The following is a 21,347-nucleotide window of genomic DNA, read 5'->3' as shown; positions in this document are numbered from 1 at the left end:
ATGTCTTGAAATCCAAAACACGAATTTCAGGAACTTTACAATTCACAGTGCACGTTCAAATAATCACATTGTTGCACCGGTGAATACCATTCCTAGCCGGTTGCATGGTTTTAAGGCCGACAGAACACCTCCTATTCCACCGAGGACAACTTGGCGTCCTCAAGATCGCCGAACACACTTCGACAAATATGATCGCCAGGTTACCCCAAACAAGGATCAACCATCCACTTCACAGCCACCGGTTGAGAAGATGGACGTAGACCTATCCGTGCAAAGCAAACGAGTTAATTATATAAATAGACCAAATCCATTCAAACGCAGTGCTAAATCCGAAAACTTTCCCCGAAAGCAACAGAGGCCCTACCATGTTACGACGGATGCTGTGGAGGAGGAAGATGATGACTGCGCTGCCGTCGAAGAAGAGGATTTTCTGTCCAGCGGCCATCTAGCGTACCATACTTAAAGTACAAACTTCCAGACGGCCGCGTCCTAGACTTTCTAATTGACACTGGGGCGAATAAAAACTTTATTAAACCAACGATAGCTAAGCATGAAAAACCAGTCCATAAAACCTTTAGTGTAAGATCAGCAGGTGGCTGTGTAGATATAAAGGGGAGGGTATTATTAAAATTTTTCAGTGACATTGGCCTTACTGCCGATGTGACATTTTTTGTCCTGCCTGGGTTGCAGACGTTTGACGGAATTATTGGGGACGATACGCTCAAGGATATTGGTGCGGTTGTCGATAGGAAGAAGAACCTTCTAATGGTTGGTAAATATAAAATACCTCTGCACGCTCGGGTATCCAGTGAGGTTAATTACGCAATTTCCAAAAACCTTGCACCGGAAACTGAAGAAAGAGTGAAGGGAATTATCAAAAAATTTAGCGAACTATTCTTACCTATAAATGGTAATGAATTGATAGATACCAGCGTCCGCGCAGAGATAAGGACATCGACAACCGACCCAATCTATAGCAAAAGCTATCCTTATCCTTCGTCTATGAGGGAGGAAGTGGATAGACAGGTAAAAGTCCCTATAACTCTCCAATTTGGGTGGTCCCGAAAAAGCCCAAGCCCGATGGGGAAAAACAATATCGCATGGTAATAGACTATAAAAGATTGAATGCAGTCACTATCGCTGATACCTACCCTATTCCGGATATAAATGCAACACTTTGTAGTCTAGGCCAATCCAAGTATTTCACAACCATTGACTTAACGTCCGGTTTCCATCAGATACCCATGAAGGGCTCTGATATTCCCAAGACCGCTTTCTCCACCATGAATGGTAAATACGAATTCCTGCGACTTCCATTCGGGTTAAAAAATGCCCCCGCAATTTTCCAACGAATGATCGACGATGTGCTCAAACAGTACATTGGCAAAATTTGCTATGTGTACATCGACGATATAATTGTATTCGGGAAGGACACCGATGATCACCTACAAAATGTGGAGAAAGTATTTTCAAGATTGCTTGAAGCTAACTTAAAGGTCAACTTGGAGAAGACGTGTTTCCTCGAAACTGAGGTTGAGTTCCCCGGCTATGTTATTACACCCGAAGGTGTGCGCCCTGACCCAAAAAAGGTTGAAACAATGAATTCAATCTTGCCTCCGGAAAATCTAAAGGACCTTAAAAGCTTTCTCGGTATGACGTCTTACTACCGCAAATTTATTCGGGACTACACAAAGATAGCAAAGCCTTTGACGAACCTTACGCGTGGAGAAAATGCGCAAATCAGTGGTAATGCATCGAAAAAGGTAGAAATACAACTTGATTGTGAAGCCTTACAGGCCTTTGCAGATTTAAAGGGACTACTGACATCAGCTGATGTCCTCGCTTTCCCTGATTTTGAAAAACCCTTCAATCTGACAACTGACGCTTCGAATTACGCAATCGGGGCAGTTCTGTCACAGGGGGATATAGGGAAGGACAAACCAATCGCGTATATATCCCGTTCGCTTAACAAGGCCGAGGAAAATTATGCCACGAACGAAAAGGAAATGCTTGCCATAGTGTGGGCACTTGATAGTTTGAGGTCTTATTTGTACGGCTCAAAAAAAATAAAGATATACACAGATCATCAACCGCTGACCTTTTCTATGAGCAATCGCAATTACAACGCGAAACTTAAGCGGTGGAAAGCACGGATAGAGGAGTACAATTGCGAGTTGATTTATAAGCCAGGAAGGACGAATGTGGTCGCTGATGCACTCTCCCGTCTTAAGACGGAAGTGAACGCACTCACAGACTCAATCGTCGCTCAAGCGCCATGTACCGTAGCTGGCTCACCATCCGATACAGATACTGCATTGGAAGTTACGATGCATTCCGCCGAACAAGATAGTTCACACCTCATACCACACGTTGAGGTTCCAATAAACGTATTTAGAAACAAATTAATCTTCAGGCGGGGGGCGAGTTGCGAGTGCACAGAGGAGCCTCATAAAGGATACAGAAGATATTTTGTTTCTATGCCACTGTTGAATGTGGAAGCTCTGTTACCTGCCCTCAGGAAATACCTCAACCCAAATGTCATAAATGGCATTAAAATTCCAGAGGATGATCTTCGTTATTTGCAAGCTGCATACGTTGATAATTTTAGTAGGTACAAAGTAAGGATCACACAGCGCATGGTAGAAGGCGTAACGATAGCAGACAGGATTTTCAATATAATAGAACAGCAGCACAAGCGCGCGCATCGGAACGCTCGTGAGAATAGGGAACAAATTCTTGAAAAATTTTACTTCCCAGCTATGTCTAAACAGATTAGGGAATATGTTCGTCAGTGTGACACATGTAAGTTGAACAAGTACGATAGGCATCCTTCAAAACCATATATACAGCCAACTCCTATCCCGAATTATCCCTGTGAAATCCTTCATATTGACATCTTTGAAATAGAAAAGCAAAAGTACTTGAGTTGTATCGACAAGTTTACTAAATTTGTTAAACTTTTTCCGATCCAAAACAAATCTTCCATCCATTTGCGATTGAAACTAACTGTTGCGTTACATTACTTTACAGTGCCACGGGCTCTGGTCATGGACAACGAGCGCGGCTTCTTAACCCCGCTTGTGCTAAACTACATCAGGTCTCTAGGAATAGAAATATACCAAACGCCGACGCAACGAAGTGAAGCCAACGGTCAGGTGGAGAGATTACACTCTACTTTGATTGAAATATATCGCTGCCTCCGCGTTGAGCTCCCTAGACTAACACCTGAAGAGCGCGTTGCTATAACTGTAGACAGATATAATAATACAGTACATTCAGTAATAAAACGAAAGCCCGCTGATGTTTTTCTCAACAGGACTGCTAGGATAAATTATCAAGGATTGGCAAATTTTAGGGAACGAACTAATGAGGTCATAAAGGCTCTTTTACTGCACGAACAAGAAAGCAGGAATGCAAGAACTAATAAAACTCGGTCGCCCCCTCGCAATTTTGACAGCGGTGATGAATTGTTCATCGCCAACAAGCAAATAAAAAGCAAACAAAAGCCGCTTTACAAGAAAGAGGCTATAGCCGAAAACAGAAATGTAACTATTGTCACAGAAAGTGGAAAAAAGTTCCACAAAACAGACATAAAAAATGTCTAACAAGTAAAGGTATTGCCTAAACAATATGAAATTAGCATTGGTCAAGAGGCAAAGAAAACTTATGCATAGCTCCCTAAGCCCCAGTGGCCTGGGTACAAATTAAATTTTGTATTCGATCTGTCGCATTGGTTCAACTCCAGTTTTCTCGGCGGTCGAGGCGATATCAATCGAAGTGGTTCAATTCCTCCTTGGGACTATTGGCTTTAATTGTCGTGAAGCTACTCGTGCCATGAGTAGGCCATTTGCAATTATAAACGCTTATGGCTAAAAGGGATTAACACGGGCCTTCCTTCAGCTGGGTTTACGCCTGTGTCGCAATGCAAATCACGAAATAATGAAATAAAAGGTTAAATACCAAAACAAAAAATAAGAGAAAGTCTAATTCTCAACAGTACAAGCAAACTTCGCTTGTATATAAGCATAAACCTTTAAGGGTTCAATGAGCAAAAACCATGGCAAAATTTTAGTTTCATTAGAAGCAAGCAAAAAAAAAAAACAAAAACAAAAGCAACTTACTAATATTTTCTAACAAAATCAATTATAACTAAAAAACTAACTGTCAGTAAATTCCACTGTTAACACCACTTCTGGGTCCTCACGGATTTCCGATAACCCTTATCCTCCCGGACTCCACTCACTAGTAATAGTATTAGAAATTTAAGCTCTTATTACTAAGTTGAATTGTCATTGAATGGAAAACATATTTTTGAATTTAATAACTGTATAACTCCAGTAAATTTCAAGTAACTATAATTAAATTCAATTACATTTTGTTTAAGCGATATGTACATTTAATTTTCTCCTTGTCGTAATTTCAAAAAAACATGTAAAATTTATTTAAGGAAAATATTAGTGTTGTAGGCTATGCTCAATATATAAAACAGAAAACTGTGTACGATATCCTATTTAAGCTATTTTCGAAAAAATATTAGAATTAAGATGATACTCTGTAATTCAATTTGTAGAATCTGCCTCTGTGCAACCGCACAAGCATATGTCGTATTCAACGTAGATTCACCTATTCTAACTGTCCGTGATGGATACCGCTGGATAATCAATGGACACTTCAAACTGGTTCACATCATCGACTTAATGCGCTACGAGAAAATTGTAAATCGGTTACAATACCAAACTGCCAGCATGAAAGGGACCAATTCAATCACAGAAGTCCTTAACTATCAGTTACAAAAAGTTCGAAATCAACTTGAAGACCTAAAGGGACCTGCAGCCAAAAGACCGAAGCGTTCAATTAACTGGATTTGGTCAGCTTGGAAGTGGATTGCTGGCTCACCTGATGCTTTAGACTGGGATGAAGTCCTGCGAAGCCAAAATGAATTAATAGTCAACAATAACCAACAGTATAAGGTAAACTCTGAAATTTTCAAAAAAACTGGAGAGTTATTACAGGTTGTGAATGGTATTACAACGACTACGAATGACATCCTGGGACGTACCCGCCAGGCTGAGGTTCCACAGGAGATTCAGCACAAATTGATGATTCTCAAGGATGACGTCAGTGAACCCGTACGGGCATGTCAAATGGCCAAAGCAGGCGTAGTGAACAGCAACCTTTTGAACAAGGAAGAAATAAATAGTCTAATAAGCGAAATTGAAGTCCTTCCGTACAGTAACGTCGTTGAAGCCATCGAATATAGCGAACCATCAATCTAGTCGAATGGAATTCTTCTCCTTTACGTGCTGTCAATGCCGAAGGTGGATCAAACGGGGTTTAATCATTTAATCACACGATCTGTTTTGAAGGATGGTCATCGAGTTGATCTGAAATACAAGACGATACTGATGAATAAGCAACTGACATACGGCATAAAAAATAGCTGTCTCCACCTAGCCACAGCCATGGTATGCAAACAGGAAGCCCTAGATTTGTTGGCCGAAGAGGAATGTCTACCACGTCTCCTAAAGGGTGGACAAACCAGTTGCCGCTACGAGATCGGCATGGAAACTACTATAGAGGTGCTCAAGGAGGACACTATATTCCTAGATAACTTCAACGGCAGTATATGGTCAGGTGGAATACCCAAACATCTATCTGGCTCTTATATCCTGCAGATGGAAAACGAGACTATTACGATAAACAACCAATCCTACTGGAGTACGAGCAGCTCAGGGGTGCAAGTGCTTCCACCCGTGCTGTCCACCATAACGAATAGAAGCTTGGCGCTGAATCTCAATCTCGTCCATGAAATGACCTCCGGAAACATACGACTTTTGGGTCACTTGAAAGATAAGACTAACTGGTTTGCAATGTCTGAAGCCCTAGGCCTTGTTTTGTTGATGGTGTTCGTTTTGCTGATTTGGAGGAAGCTAACAGGAGGAGCAAAATTTCCCGAGGTTAAATTGTCTATACTGCATCGGAATCCTCGTCATTCAAATGAGAAGGACGCCCCTGCAAATAAGGATCTGCGGGACGCAGACTTTTAAAGGGGGAAGAGTTAACACGCTGCAGTCGCATTTACAGCGACGCTCCCACGGCTGCGCGCTACACATGCCGCAGTGTCAGCATATTTTTATTTCATATTTACCTGCAATAGAATATTCCCACGATCGGTTGCAACACACGCATTGCATAAGTGACCAAGCCGGCATCCGGCAATCCGACACTCTTGCCAAGGCCAGGGCCAATAGCGTACGCATTAGAATATGACGGTGTCAGCACTCATCATTTCACACGATTGTGAAATGATACTCATATTGTACCTGTGGAAGTCAAGGCAAAGGTTGGTCGCAGACGTATCACACAACAACTGCATCGTCGCTGTTTTAATCATAGGTGTAAAGGAAGCGGCGGCCACCTCAAGCGGTCAGTCGAGTTCGGGACGGGCTACTCATCATTACTTAATACTTAATTAAGAATATTATAAGCTAGTGAAATTAGAGTTATATTAAATTGTAATTTATAAAAAATCAAGTGTTTCCTTACTGGGCAGCTGGCCCAATATTTTTTTCAGTGCTACGGACAAGAAGTCCGTTTCTTCAATGTTCTTTGTTGATTTGGAACCAAATGCCAACAACAAACATTTAAGTAATGCCATTATTAAAATAGAGCCTCCTAGGAAAACAAATGATTTAGTACAATGTTATAGATGCCAAGAGTTCGGACACACTAAAACATACTGTAGAAAACCATATAAATGCGTTAAATGCAGTCTGATGCACTCAACATCAGAATGTACAAAAACCAAAGAAATTGTACCTACGTGCAGGGCCGTGGAGAGAGTATTCGGGCCCCGGGGGAAACTTGAGATGCGGGCCCCTTCAAAGTTTTTTTATTTATCAAAATGCTTATTATGTTATAGTGATATAACATTTAAACCTTGAAAAACTCATTGATAATATTTTTGATAGAACTAATTATGAAATATTGATTAAAATGAATTTTAGAAAACTCTTCAGCAGATCTGAAATAAAAAACGCAGCTGAAAGAAGTTAAAATTTTTTATTCATTTTGTGAGCCTTTCAAATATTTGGAAATGACTGCCACGATGCTTAGAATTTTGCTTTTCTTGCTTTAGCTGAGGCAAAAGCTCTTATAATATCATCGAAGTCGAGTTTCCTTGCTAACTCAGATTGCAAATACAAAGTTGCCAATCCTGTTACTCGACTCTGAGTAGTAGTCTTTGATCCTTGATGGTAGTCTTTGATCCTTGATAAAGCGCTGAACGATCCTGGCAGGGTGCAGAATATTCGCAAAGCAATGCAGATGTTCGGGAACAGAGTATCCAAGTTTTTAGCTGTGATGGCATCAACAAATCGAACGGAGGCAAACAACATTCCGAGTTTCTAGTAAAATTCGCCTTGTACACACTCTTCAAGTCACACATCTCAATTGAGATTTCTTCCGACACATCAGAAGGGTATTTTTTAGCAAAATTAAGAGCTGCTGTCTGAAGTTCTGCTTTTTCAATTTTAGGAAATAGCCACAGGAATGAGAAAATGTTGCTTATGTTTTAATTGCTGTAAAATTTAATCTAATCATCACTATAATTATTAATTACCTCATAAATCAGTAGCTTAAAACGTTCCATTTTAATAAGAGCTCAATAATATACACTTTTGTATCACCATATTATATTTATTCTTCGTAATCGTGATCATAACATTCGATATGGTGACACCAAAAAAAGTCTGTGACGGAACTCTGGTAGAAGTATTATTTACTATATTTTTTCAAGCTTCGAATCACCCTCGAGTCCGGGCCCCTCTGAAAACTCCGGGCCCGGGGGAAAAACTCTGTCGACTGGTGAACCTACTTATTGGCCACGTGACCCACTTAAAATTCCAGTTCTTCTTGACTTTGCTGTATATAACGGTATCCAGACTCCATTTCTAGATATTACTAGCTCTGAAGAACTAAGCTCAGACCACTCGCCTGTCATAATAAGCTATACCGGTCATATTAACACAAAGCGTCGGAAGTATGCTGTGTTAAACAATCAAAGTCAAATCACTGCTTTTCAAGGACATATAGTATAACACAAAATGTGATACTAAACACTTCCATTAAAAGTCCAACAGAACTCGACAATTCAGTTGAAAGTTTAACCTCGTTGAGCACTACCAACACACCTCGTACTTATGTACATGTATCTGCAGAAGTTAGGCCATTGATTCGGCACAAGAGGCAATTACGAAAGAAATTGCAAACTAACTAGTAGGAATCCAAGGAATAAAGCTTTATTAAAATAAAGCTACAAGCGAACTTAAAGCAAAATTGAAAGATTTTAAAAATAAATCGATAGCAGACTATATTCAAAGTTTAAACGATAATAATAATGATATAAAATATGGAAAGCTACGAAATACCTTAAACATCCGAAAAAGAGAAATGTACCTATAAAAGATTGCAATGGCATATGGTGTAGAACAGATAAGAGTAAGGCGAATGCATTTTCTAAGCATTTAGAAACAACGTTTACACCTTTTGTAAAAAATAATACTGATTCAGATGTTATTTAATTTCTTGATGCTCTAAGTCCATTATCATTGCCAATCAAACATATTACTCCTAAAGAAGTTTCTACAGAAATCTTAAAATTGTCTAAAAATAAGTCACCAGGGTACGATAAGATTGATGCTAAAGTAGCTAACTGCTCACCAAAGAAAGGTATTATGTTTTTAACACTGATATTCAATTCTGTATTAAGGTTAAGCCATTTCCCTCGCAATGAAAATGTGCAGAAATACTGATGATTTCGAAACCAAATAAACCAAAAAATGAAATAACCTCCTATAGGCCTATCTCTTTATTGATTCTGTTCTCAAAAAATATTTGAGAGAATATTTCTGCGTAGAATTTCGCCAATATTAAAAAAAATATATGTAATACCTGAACATCAATTTGGATTTCGCCGACATCACGGCACACCTGAACAATGCCACCGAGCTGTAAATTTTATTACTGATTCTTTTAAACGAAAAGAATACTGTTCAGCTGCTTTTTTGGATATACAACAAGCATTTGATAAAGTTTGGCATGATGGTTTGTTATACAAATTGAAAGAAATTTTCCCCTTACCGATTTACTTAACTCTAAAGTCAGAGCTTATCGATAGATCATTTTACGTAAAGGTAAATGATGATACTTCTAGTATAGCGTTCATCAAAGCTGGAGTACCTCAAGGAAGTGTTCTGTGCCCTGTCCTTTATACAATTTTTACATCAGATATACCTGAAACCATAAACGTATTAATTGCTATATATGCTATTTGCGACACTGCTTTATTGGCTTCCAATCAGTGTTCAACCAAAGCTTCTAATTTAACACAGAAAGAATTGAATGAGATAGAAATCTGGATCGACGGATGGAAAATTAAAGTAAATACAAATAAATCTGCACATGTTTTATTCACATTAAGACGAAATGATTGCCCTCCCTTGCGAATTAATGGCAGTACGATTCCAAAATGTTAACATGGAAAAACCATATCAAAGTAAAAATGAATCAGTTGAAACCCAAAACTAAAACACTTTATTGGTTACTTGGACATAAGTCACCACTATACCTCGAAACTAAATTACAATTGTACAAAGCTATATTAATGAGAATATTAAAATAGCTAACATATTATTATTGATCTCACTGGAGATCACAATAATACAAGTATATATAGATATATATAATTGGCGAGCTCCTCTTCCTATTTGTGGTGTGCGTCTTGATTTTGTTCCACAAATGGAGGGACCTGCAGTTTCAAGCCGACTCCGAACGGCAGATATTTTTATGAGGAGCTTTTTCGTGGCAGAAATACACTGGGAGGTTTGCCATTGCCTGCCGAGGGGTGACCGCTATTAGAAAAATGTTTTTCTTAATTTTGGTGTTTTCACCGAGATTCGAACCGACGTTCTCTCTGTGAATTCCGAATGGTAGTCACGCACCAACCCATTCGGCTACGGCGGCAAGTTATTTAGACAAAATGTTATATAATTTGCTTATTGTTCTATGAATAGGTTGCAAATAAAGGTATACAAAAAAACAACCTTTTAAAGAAAAGTTCAGCTGAAACGTGTCGTATATTGATCACTATTTACGGTAATCCTGTTCTATCAATTACGATGATATGTCTAAAGAGTTGGATGTTGACAGATCAACCTTCGCGATGGGATTGATCCAGAAACCAGGTAATTGGGTGTCACATCAATTGAAGGAGAGGAATATCGAGAGACGTTTGGTGACGTGTGAGATGATTCTTGAACGGCAGAAAACAAAAGGTTTGAAACGAGCTCTAAAAGAAAAGCGGCCGGAATAGGACGGTAGACATGGCAAACTAATTTTGTTGCCTGACAACGCCAAGCCACACGTTACTAAATCGATCCAGAAACATTTAGAGGGACTGAATTGGAAAATCTTGCCCCTCCCACCGTATTCCCCAGATATTGCACCTTCGGATTACCATCTGTTCCGATCAATGCCGTTATTGGACAGCGGTTCACTTCTTACGAGAGCATCGCAAACTGACTCAATGAATGGATCATGTCAAAAGAACTCGAATCTTTCATCAGAGGAATCCGTATGCGGCCTAAAAGATGGATTAAAGTTGTGGCTTCTAATGGCATAAACTTCACATAATATCATATATTATTTAATTTTTTAAATATTTCGTAACTTTGGCTAAGAAAGGAAGGAAACATATTCCTATACCCAATAAATTAACAAAGCGAAAACGGGTATATTTAGAGAATCTGCCAATCTTTACAAACTTTCAAAAGATGGCTTAACCGTAGAACACACACCCAGAAAATACCACGTAAACACACACCCGGGATACGTTTGTACCCGGGACCTTATTTTCCGGCTTTTTTAATGCTTATTCAACCGATTTCTATGATTTTTTTTTTTGAAATGTATATTTTAATATATAACAAGTATTTTGTCTTTTGTTTCATTCGAATATTCCTACTGGTTCCAGCGATATGGGCAAATAAAGTCAGGACATGCAACAGTGGATTTTTGTTTTTGTTGTTGTCCTGATAAATGGAAAACAAAATAATATAATTTTTAATAATATACTTGTAGAGTAACAACGAATACACATTTTGGTTTTTATTTCATTGAAATATTCTACCTGGTTCAAAAGATATGTGCAAAAAGGTCGCGCAAGGTATGGGTACGTAGGTAGCAAATACACTGGTATAACTGGTTTTTGTTGGGTTGTTTTCACACGAGGTGTTGTTATAAATGCTGCCTGTTGATATTTTCATTATTGTTTTGGTGCTCAAAAGTGTAAGAAGTGAAAATATAAGTGAAAATAAATATAACTGAAACTATAAATAACTGGATACGAAATGACTTCAAGAAGAAACGAATATTTATCAAGTGCAGCATATAGAAGGTAAAAAATGTAAAATAAGCAACAATGTAAACATATACTAATTTTTTTTATTATGCAGGCTAACTGAGGAACAGCGAGAATCATATATCCAATCTTTATTTGATGAAATTTGTGACGATGACGCTCCCTATGACTTTGACTCAGAAGATGAAGAAGAAATTCAATTCAATGACATTGAAATTGCTGATGACGATGCTGAAGTTTCGTAAAGTGCCGCAGAAGTATTACCTGATTATGCGGACTATGAGGATGATGAAGAAGACGATGAAGAAGAAGAAGTAGAAGAAAATAATGAATTACCTGCTAGTGGCGAAAAATTAGTTGCACGTGATGGTACTGAGTGGATGAAAGAACCAAATGTAAGCCGTCAGGTACTCAGACAAAATATTATAAGAGAACGTTCTGGACCAGCTAGATGCACTGAAATGTTGTCAATAGAGCAAACATTCAAATGTTTCACGAACGTTGAAATGGCTGATATAATTATGCGCCACACAAATAAGTTAGCAAAAGAAACTTATAATGCTTACAACAATGCGCATCCAAACACAACTCCTAAGTCATGGACGCCTGTGTCAATAACAGAGTTGTATGCATTTTTTGGCATACTTATTATGACTTGAGCGAACCATAGCAATGGAGAACATGTTCGAGATTTATGGAGCTTCAAAAACTATCCTTTATATCGCGCCACAATGGGAGTCAACCGTTTCTGTTCGATATTGCGGTTCCTAAGATTTGACGATAAAAACAGTCGTGCAACACGCTTACTAACTGATAAAGCAGCACCGATCAGTGAGTTGTGGACGATGATGAACAATAATCTTGCTGCACATTACAAGCCCAGCTCATGCTTGACGATTGATGAACAATTATTTCCTTACCGTGGACGCACACGGTTTACGCAGTACATACCGTCAAAACCTGCTAAATATGGTGTCAAGGTTTGGTGGATTTGCGATGCCACAAATGCATATCCACTGCATGGACAAATATATAATGGCCAAGCAGAAACTGGTAGGGAAACGAACCAAGGCGAACGAGTGGTGAAGGATTTGTCTGCCAAATACCAAGGAAGTGGCCGAAACATTACAATGGACAATTGTTTTACGACCTTGCCAGTTGCAGAACTGCTTCTCACCTGGAAACTCACGATCGTAGGAACTTTGCGCAAAAACAAATCATATATTCCTCAAGAAATGAAGCAGAACAAAAACAGGACAATTGGTTCAACGACATTTGGCTTCAAAAATAATGTGACAATGTGCTCTTATGTTCCCAAAAAAAATAAAGCAGTAATTTTGTTTTCGACCATGCATAATGATGCTGAAATAGCTGACAGTGGGAAGCCTGAAATAATTAAATATTATAATCGTACCAAAGGTGGTGTTGATCGCATGGACCAAATGTTTGCGGAATATCCAACACAAAGACAAACAAAACGATGGCCACTAGCGATGTTCTTCAACATGTTGGACATTACAGCTCTTGCAGCCTACATTGTCTACGATTTGAATAACCCTATGTTGCCTTGGAAAACAAACAACAAGCGTAAGCAGATCCTGCGCAGCTGAGCTGAAGCATTGTGTATGCCCATTATTGAAGCCAGAGCCATAAATCGTCAAGTGACGCGAAATTTTTCGACTAAAATTGCTATTGAAGCATATTTCAACCGACCGCTGGAATCAATGGCGTCAACAGCAGCATCAACATCTGCCGCAGCGCGCACGCCAAAACCTGTGTCCGGATCTTGCTACAGTGCACTCGGGAAAACGTCAACACTAGTTTACGTCAACATCCCAAAACGTCAACCCTTAATTTTTTACATTGTCTACTCTAAAACGTCAACCAAACCACAAAGCTCTAAAACATCAACTTTCAATAAATCAAAATTTTGAATTAAGCAACAGTTAAAATACACAGTTTTGATCACACACACACATTTATTTCATGAAATTAGTTCAGAATTCGGGTATTCCCCTTATATTTAAGTACATACATATTTATGTATGTAGAATAGAAAAAAATTGGAAAGGAAAAAACAGCAGAAAAAAATAACCGATTTTTTTTAGATGCATAAGTATGTATGTGAAATGTGATCTCTTTTGAAATGCGTTCCTTTAGTTTTAGTTAGGCTGAAAGCCTTTTTTGTTCTTTTTTTGTATTTGTTTATGTTTAGTTTAAGTTTATAGTCAATAAAAACGTTTAAAGCACACAATCAATATGTTTTTTTATTAAAAGTTTCTACATTCATAAACGTCAACAATTTGTTAAACGTCAACACTCGTGGTTTTAATTAGTTGACGTTTTCCCGAGCGCACTGTATTTATATTACGCACAAGAGGAAAAACGCCGTAGGAAAACCAGAAAGCTGTGCGCCAAATGTAAGAAGCCAATGTGTCTTGAACATTCGGTCACATCAACAAATTGCTCTATTTGCCATGATTTTCCTTAGATATAAGATGCATTTTTATAATTTTTATAATAAAAGTCAATAATATAATGTGTGAAATGAATATTTTTAATTTTTCAAATAAAAAAATAATATAAAAAATGTTTTTTTTTTGATTATTATGAGGATTTTTACTATTGGGGTACAAACGTATCCCGGGTGTGTGTTTACGTATATAATGTGTTTGGAAGGCTGTAGCTCCTGAACCAATGGTCCGATCTGGTTCAAATTTTGAATTTGAACTCAGAACTAAATAATCTTCCTAGATCCGAAGTTAGCGGTATAGAGGTACAGCGGTTCAAAAGTTACAACACTTCAAAGTTGAAGTGGATACATTTGTACCCGGGTGTGTGTTCTAGGGTTAAGGATCATATATGAATGGGCAAACGAGACGTACGCAAAACAGCATTTTCTACAGCTAATGCACATCAAAGATGGAAGATAAAATTACATGAATACGATTTCAAAATAGAAGTGTGTATCACTTATATAAAGGGAAAAGTAAATGTTATTGAAGAAAGTTTGAGGATAATCGTTGTCGATGCGGAAGTCAATTTAAAAGTTGCGTTGCAGTTATATCTGCTCAGGTTTCAACTGCATAGGTGAGTACTGGTCGAACGCATGTTTCATTGACTCGGACTTTGCCTTTTAAGCTTAAATACATACTACGTCTTGGCTATATCATCCGCTGAAGGTCGTCTTCGTTGTCCGACATTGTAACTGCATCATCGGCGTAGCACATTATCTTGATTTCATTTCCCAGCAAATATACATAATCAGTTTTGTTGATTTTTTTTTCTGTGATGGAACTCAAACGTAATAGTGTTGGCTGGAAAATCACAACCAGCCATTGTTCGTGAGCTCAGTCACCTCAAAGTGAATAAAATGTTTGTATATCGCACTATAAAACGTTACAATGGTACTGGTAGCATTGCAAAACACTATGGAGGTGGGCCAAAAAAAGCCGCAACAACGCCAGAAATGGTTCGGAAAGTGAAGGCTCGACTTGAACGAAATCCACGTCGAAGTGGAAGAAAAATCGCCAAAGAACTGAAAATATCGCAAAACAGCATTCGACGCATATTGAAAATGAGCTCAAGGTCAAGGCTTACAAGTTCCAAAAAGTAGACGATCTTTCACCCCAGGAAAAAAAGTTCGGTGCATAAGAGCAAAGGAGTTGTTGCGCTTGCACGAACGTAGCGAATTTCCTAACATTGTGTTTTCTGATGAAAAAAATTTCCCAATTGAGCAGGTCATAAACACTCAAAACGATCGTGTTTAGTTGATCGAACGCTCATACGAGAATTTGAGCCTACGTATGGCCACTCGAAGCAATTTCCCATCGCAAGTAAGAGTTTGGGCCGCAGTGACCGCTGATGGACGCTCTCCAATCGTTTTTATATTCCTGGTGTTAAAGTGAATGCGACTTATTATCGGGAAAATGTTTTGGAAGCTGCTTCAGAGCCGTGGACGCGCAAACATTTCGGTCGTAGACCATGGACCTTCCAACAGGACTCGGTACCGTCTCATAAAGCTCGTGTGAACAAAGAATGGCTAAAAAATCATGTTCCACACTTCATTTCGTCCACACAATGGCCCTCGAATTCGCCAGACGCAAATCCGATGGACTATTCCATCTGGTCTATTTAGGAGAGCAAGGTGAGGACAAAAAAATATGCCAGTATGGATGCGCTGAAAAAAGCGATTATACGGGAATGGGCCAAAATACTTCAAGATCACATTCGTGCATGAGTTGCATAATTTTTTGACCGTTTGAAGGTAAAGTCAAGGAAAAAGGTGGTCATATTGAATTAAAGTGAATATATGTTAAAATTGTAATCATTTTTGAACAATTTTGCCTTTAAAATCAATAAAAACTAATTTCACACAAAAAGTTATGGTATTTTGAATAGGTAACACTTCGTCCTGTATTAGTCTAGACGGAAGTGGTGTTTTCACTGATTAGATTCCTTAGTATTGCCAGAATACTTTTGTCAATATTGCAATTTTCGATCATTTTAATTACAGCTTTAAGCAAAACCCTGTCAAAAGCTTTTGTCAGATCGCTATGCCATAAAAAAAAGCTGTTTTTTATATTCAATAGACTTTTCGACGCGTTAGTGCCACATAAAGATGGCATCTACTGTCTATTTGTTCCGTCTGAATTCTTGTTGCTCTTCTGCAATGCTAGTATTCTAGTAAAAAGTTTTAGCACGGAGTTAAGCAAGGGAATTCCACTATAGTTGTCTAGCAGTTTCTTATTGCCCTTTTTGAAGATAGGAATCGAGTAGCTGTGCTTTCTTGGGGTTATTTTGCAACCCTTCAGATTCTCACTTCAGGGATGGAATTCATAAATTAAAATCTCTAATATAAGAAGACCATTTTGTTTCAAAAGATAATTACTTCAAAAAAGTTTATAAAACATAAGTAACACGAAAGTTTATATTTCAGGATGAAAATGTTGACTAAAGCTATGACATCAAGACCAATGTAACATATATGGTAGAAATATGTTTTATGGAGAAAGCGCGAGGAAAAAACGGGGCTAATATTGTAGGCACCACTTGCAAGTGATTATTTGGACTTATAGACGAAGATGACAGAACATATATTAAACTATTAAGGAAGATGGTTCCATGTGTAGGGGGAAGTTACTGATCGCCATCCACTTGGGAGTGGCCAGGACGTGAGAAGGCGAAGCATTCCAGGATAACTGGTTGTGCGCTGGGGTTAGGACCAACCACTTAAAAATCCCCCTAATGAAATATATACAAAGCCTCGGATAAGAACTACATTTACTTAGAGGACATATGCCATCTGGTCCGGGCGACTTGTAGCAGACAAAAAATTTGATGGCAAATCGAATGGCGGTCTCATTCACCATATATCTGGCAACGTACCAGTCACGACGAGAAGGTGTATCAGCTCTGACAACCGCCTATATCAATAAGGGCTGTTGCCGGCTGACGCTAGTCTGATTACCACGAAAGTGAGATTCCATCAACAAGCTGAGTGTCTCATTTTGCCGCTCCGTTAAGGAGCCATCGGATTTCCTAAGTGACCCCAGCTTTGCAGTTGGGTCCCTCTTCAGGATCCTAACCGATTTCTCCGTGTCACTCAGAGATTCAAGACCGCGGTAGAATTCCCTACATGAGGCTCTTTTCGATTCCCGAATAAGCCTCTTGTAGTTCTTCTGAACCTCACGGTATCGCTCTCAGTTTTCAGTAACTTTAGTCTTGAGGGCCCGGTTTAGAAGCTTTCTCTACTCACGCCTCAACATCTGGAGCTCTCGATTATACCAAGGAATGGGAGTCCAGTTAGGGAGAGGTCGAATTGGACAGTCTGACTCAAACATTCAGTTAGGGCAGCGTTGAGTGTCCCAACAGCCGCTTCAATGTCCTATTCTTTCCGAAGTCTTGGTGGCGTTACGTAAAAGTCCCGCCAAACCCTCCTAAACTTCTGCCAGTCTGTTTTTCTGGGGTTTCCAGAAGGCAATGGCATTTGTGCCTCCTCGCCACACTGAAACTCAATGTACCTATGGTCTGAGCGAGTCTTTGGCAAGGACTCTCCAGTTCCTGATTGACCACCCAGGTTTTGAGTTTGATAGGGTGAGATCAATCACCTCCTGCCTTCCAGTTGTTACAAACGTTCGCTGTGAGCCCTTATTATGTATGTCTAGGCAAGAGGACGTGATAAATTCGAATAGTCGAGAGCCCCGACCATTGCACTTGCTGCTGCCCCAGATTGTATGCTGGGCATTAGCATCGCAACATAGATTGCTCAAGACCCGTCCCAGTGCGATGGTATGATACTATAAAACCGGTGCTAGGTCTACTCGAACTCTTGTCATATAATAACGTGGGTCCTTTCAACGCGCTTTAGCCTCAGAGGCGGCCCCTAAAGATACAGTGCTCTTGCACTGTTGTTATGTGGGTTAATGTGTGCAGCTGGGTAAGCCTTCTACTTAGTACTGCGGTAGCGGCTTTGGAATGCTGCAAGTTAATCTGCGTCACTGTCAAAGAACGGTAGCTACAGGAACCGTCCGAGCCAATTATTTGGGAAAGACCTGAAAGCTGACCGCCCCAAAGAAGAGACTCAGACGGTTCACGTACCGTGAGTGCATGACGTCACCCCTGGCCTCATCCACAAAAGCAACCCCTTCCCGGGTTTTGCTCTTGGTGTACGACAGGACTTGCCAAAGTCTCGTGCTGATGTCCGCATTCTGGACACGTAGACAGGATAGGACATCCGCCGTAGAGAGGTCTGGATCCGGAATCCAGCAGATGGCCTTCCTGAGGGGTACACTCTCTTCACTGTAGACTGCGAAGCGAGTGGTCCCCATGGAGAGCACATTGTTGACCACGGTCCTGATCCACTCGAAGTTGGCCCGAGACGCGCACGTCACCCTTATGGCGCTGTCTTTTGTCTCATAGCCCTTCGCGTTGGCTTCAGGACCGGAGGCAATAACCTGACGCATCAGTCGTGGCTCGGCCATTGGCGGCAGCTGCAGTGCAGGGAGGTGTACTGCTTTCAGCTACCGTTCTTCTCTGATTACATCCAGAGCGAGACACCTTGGGTGTCACTTCCGCCGACCGAGGTCTTTTGGAAGACCCAGACGCAGAAGGGCTGGCAGATCCACATGAGGATTTCTCACGCATGAGCCTTGCCTGCCGCTTTCTCTTCTTCCAATCTGGCAATCTTCGATTCCCGGCTTCTTTGGGAGGTCGTACAGCCACCAAAGAGGCCTCACAACTCAGGCCCTCCGAAACAGGGAAACGTTTTTCAGACTCTGAAGAAGAAGAGATTGCGATAGCAACCCCTGTCTCATCCAGGATGTGCTCTCGCTCATAGAGCTGAGAGACTTGGGTAATTGTTGGGACCTTCAGAATCCATGCCCCTGCCGCCGAAGTGGATGGATTGCCACTTGTGCGGATTCCACCTGGAGTAATATCCTTTGTGTTGTCCATTACTTAGGATGGTTTTATTCGGGACACCTCCCTAGTCAGTTCGGTTCGCGGTTGATTACCCTGATTCTATGCCAACTTAGAGTCATCACACGAATGTCGAACCCACCCCATCAGGGAAGGCCACTCGTGTGATGTCAGGGTTTCCCTATCCACCACCTGGGACGGGAGATCAGGCAACTCCTCACGGGAAGTAAAGCCGGTTACCTACAACTGTTATGTAAACGAAAAAATGGACAAGGCCGCGCATCGTAAAGTTTTGCAAATTTAAGTTTAAAAATTGGGTTTATAAATATTTCCGCGACACTGCAGCTCCTCGAATTCGGTAGAATCATCATTTAACGATGATTTTTCATTCTAAGTGGCGTTTTCGTTTTTTTGTTTTGTTTTTCCGGGGTGACGCCCGTGAGTACCGGCATAGCAATATTCACCACTTGTAGCCTCACAGCTACAACTAAGTACTAAGTTCCTCTCCAAAATCTTTCCTCTCCCCACGGAACTGCCTAAAAGGTATTACCTCACTGGGCTTGCTCATAGGCTGCTAGTTATTATGTCGACGGAGCTCCGCACGTCTTAAATTCCTATATTTTGCATGTGCGTAGAATCGCTTCCAGTTGTCAACCAAATTTCAGCATAAAATCTATATATCCTCCGTTTAATATGCCACGTCTTTTTTCTTCAGCAATATCTTTACGCCTTGCTTTATTGCTGTATTCGGATAACTTTATATACATCCTCTGCATGTCTATCGCCAAAATGTCTACCGGGATTAGTCCTGCAATAACGAAGAAGTGTCATCCGGAATTGTACGAAAGCCGTAGATATTCCACAAAGCGCTTAGCCTATAGACGGCTATCAGCTTATTTGTGTAGCTATTTATATTCAGAGCATCAGTCAATATCGGTGAGGGATACAAAAGAACCGTGCATATGTGGATTAAATACCACTACCTTCTGCGAAGGATGATAACCTGTAGCAAATAATTCTCTAAAGAATTTTTCCTATTGTGTCCAATAAGCACATCGGTCGGTAAGGCTCGTATTCGCCAGGCTTTTTGAAACCCTTGGGTAAAACCGCAAGTGTTTCCATCTTCCACCTCTTTGCGAAAGTCCCTTTGTTAAGAAAGGTTTGGAATAGTGCTAAAAATATGTCTAGGCGCTTGAAAATCGCTAATTTCAACGCTCTATTTGGTAAATTATTTGGACCTGGAGCTTTCTTAATTTTAATTCACGCCGCTTGGAGTTCTTGTTCGGTGACACGACGAACGTCATCTGCATCGTGTTGTATATATATATATATATATATATATATATATATATATATATATATATATATATATATATATATATATAATTGGGGCGTACACCCTGTTTGGGTGTATGGCCGAGCTCCTCCTCCTATTTTTGGTGTGCGTCTTGATTTTAAGCCGACTCCGAACGGCAGATATTTTTATGAGGAGCTTTTTCATGGCGGAAATACACTCTGAGGTTTGCCATTGTCTGCCGAAGGGCGACAGCTATTAGAAAAATGTGTTTTCTTTTAATTTTGGTGTTTCACGGAGATTCGAACCCACGTTCTCTCTGTGAATTCCGAATGCTAGTCACGCACCAACCCATTCGGCTACGGCGGCCGCCAGTGTTGTATGCAGTACGGCAAAATGTTTTTAGATCTTTGAGGAAGAGAGTAGTAACAATTTCGTACGTACTTACTCAGATTTCAACTACAACCGATAGTCGGTCGTGGCCACAACCATAATGTTGCGCCAAACGCCCCTGCAGTTAGAAACACCAAGGGCGGTCAGATCATTGTTAACTTGGCCTTTCCAACGTAGATGAGGACGTCCTGTTTTGCAGGTTCCACAAGTGCATTTCGAAAAGAGCGCCTTCTTTGATGAAGGGTTATTCTTCATTCGCTCAACATGGCCTAGCTAGCACAGCCGTTGATTTTTGCTTTGAATAATATCACCCGTTAAGGAATGTCCCTGGGGTTGATATCAGCTTCCTCACAAAGTTTCTTGAAACTTTCTTGCGTGCTACGTCTAAGTCGAGGTATTCAGATCAGAGTGACTTGATGTTTTCGTTCCACCAACAGCACAGATATATATGTTGGCGCATTACTCGCCTGGGCATGGAGGCATCGTAAGTCTGTCCTAGTCCCTAGTCCCAGCAGGGGGTTCACGTTGTTCAATCATATATTTAAGGACTTCGCTTTCTCCTTCTTCGCTTCTCGTCCTTCCACTTTGGACCTGTCAGCTTGGGTGCAACTTTAAGTCTCCTTTTGGGTAATGTCCATTATGATAGGCTGATGGTCACTGTGGGTGTAGCCTTCACTTAGTCTCCATTTGATCTTTTGAGCAAGGGAATCATTTGCCAGGGTAATATCTATGACTGTTCTCTTATTTTATTTGTGCGCTGGCTGCCCTATTCGGCAGCTCCGGCATTAAAGTCACTCTCTATGATTACCGGCGATTTCCCAC

The sequence above is a fragment of the Anastrepha ludens genome, chromosome X (assembly GCF_028408465.1).
Source record: "Anastrepha ludens isolate Willacy chromosome X, idAnaLude1.1, whole genome shotgun sequence".
NCBI lineage: Eukaryota > Metazoa > Arthropoda > Insecta > Diptera > Tephritidae > Anastrepha > Anastrepha ludens.
The sequence above is the reverse complement of the archived record's forward strand: the minus strand, read 5'-3'. Positions refer to the sequence as shown.